Source organism: Onychostruthus taczanowskii, unplaced genomic scaffold, assembly GCF_017590055.1.
Source record: "Onychostruthus taczanowskii isolate IOZ18803 unplaced genomic scaffold, ASM1759005v1 scaffold1951, whole genome shotgun sequence".
NCBI lineage: Eukaryota > Metazoa > Chordata > Aves > Passeriformes > Passeridae > Onychostruthus > Onychostruthus taczanowskii.
This window is the reverse complement of record NW_024499186.1, coordinates 1-1805: the sequence shown is the minus strand read 5'-3', so window position 1 is coordinate 1805 and position 1805 is coordinate 1. Positions and strand designations below refer to the sequence as shown.

Genomic DNA, 1805 nt, shown 5'->3' with positions numbered 1-1805 from the left:
CAGGAGTAGTCAGCATGGCTTCACCAAAGCGAAATTATGCTTAACCAACCTGTTTTCTTTCTACAACGGGATAACTGCATTGAGACATGAGGGGAGAGCACTGGATATTGTCTGCCTGGATTTCAGCAAGGGTTTTGATGTTCTTTCTCATGATACTGTCATAGGCAAACTCAGGGAGGGAGGGAGGGCAGGACAAGTGGATGGTGAGCTGGATTGAAGAGTGGTCTGAATGGCGAGTGTCAAAGGGCTTGTTCTGGGCCTTCAACTGTTCAACATTTTTTAAAATAATCTGGAAGTGATGAAAATATTTTTGATTTGACTAAGTTCTTAAGGTCAGCAGAAATTAAGTCTAATAATTCATTTCAGGGGGACTTTATTACATTAAGTTCTTATTCAGTCAAGTTGTAAAAAATTTTTGTGAACAGGGGTGTAAAACAAATGCCACTGGGGAAAAAAACCCCTTGTTGCCAACAACTTTTATAAGTGTGTTCTAATACTGCTTCAAAATTTTGTCTCAAGAATCATGAATCTACAAAATAAAAAGCTGAAGCCTGGAGATCACTGAGAAAGAAATAGAGACCAAAACAGAAAGCATTACTATATACAAGGGGTATCATGGCACCTGGTGTGTCATATACATTTTCAGGCTTCCTTCTTCAAAAAAGAAAGTAGTAAAGTGGAACAGGTCAAGAGGAAGATAAAAAGGTTTCCCAAAGGTAGGACAGGCTGTGCTGGTAACTGTAGAAGGAAGATTTTTATTACTTTTATAAATTATGCATGGCAAAGATAAGATGAATAGCAAAGACAGAGTACATGATGAAACAAACTCAACACCAGGAACATATTTTTTCCTTCATCGAGTGGTTCAAAAATGGAGCATAACAATGGAACAAAAAAATAAAAAAATAAGTTAGCATGAGTTAAGAAAGCATACAAAATTGTGGGAAGCAAATTCAGCTCAAGCTATTGAAAAAAGATAGATTAATTCCAGCTCTGGAAGTATGAAAATTTCAATATTATAGAGCAGACTGCTCTGTATGATGTCTCTGTAATTTTATTTAATGAACAATCAATTGAAAACAACGTAAAAACCATTTAAAGGGTCTTGTGGACTGATCAGGAGTGGTTATTCCTATGTAATAAAGTTTATGAGAAGCATATGCTCCAGTTCAATTCAGCTTGCTGATAGAGCGTTTAATCAGTAACTCTACAAAACTGATCCTTAGTTGGAATCATTTTCATAAACAAATTTAAGAGTATGACATGAAGGAACTATCCAGAAAATATCTGCATATGTTCTACACCAGGCACTGTCGGAGGGTTGAGATGTCAGCTTCCCACCTGCAGCTGAGAACATCAAAATATTCAAAATGAGTGAAGTCAAATGGGTTTATGAAAGAAATCAGCTGCCTATTGCCAGTGCAATAATAATAATCTCTTCTTTTCTGCCTTGTTGACAGATCGGGAGAACCAGTCCATCCTGATCACGTACGTACACCCCCTGCGCGGGTCCCTGCGGGGCTGCCCGGTGCCAGGGCACCTCCTGCCTGACCACGCACCCTCTGCTTCTCTCTTGGCTTTGGCAGCGGAGAATCCGGGGCCGGGAAGACTGTGAACACCAAGCGTGTCATCCAGTACTTTGCAACAATTGCAGCCAGTGGGGACAAGAAGAAGGAGGAGAAATCATCAGGCAAAATGCAGGTGAGTCAGGAAGGGCAGACTGAATGCTTGGCCTGTCAGAGCCCTGTCAACCAAGTGCAGTGACTGAATAATGATGTCCCTGCAGGGAACGCTTGAGGATCAAA

At 40.4% G+C, this 1805-nt stretch overlaps 1 long non-coding RNA gene across 1 annotated transcript; it reads left to right on the top strand.

Annotated features, from left to right (window-relative positions):
* Window positions 1–1351: 1351 nt before the first annotated feature.
* Window positions 1352–1805, top strand: LOC121334804. The gene is made up of 3 exons (XR_005952485.1): window positions 1352–1488; window positions 1587–1701; window positions 1787–1805. It is a non-coding gene; the product is annotated as an uncharacterized LOC121334804 (long non-coding RNA).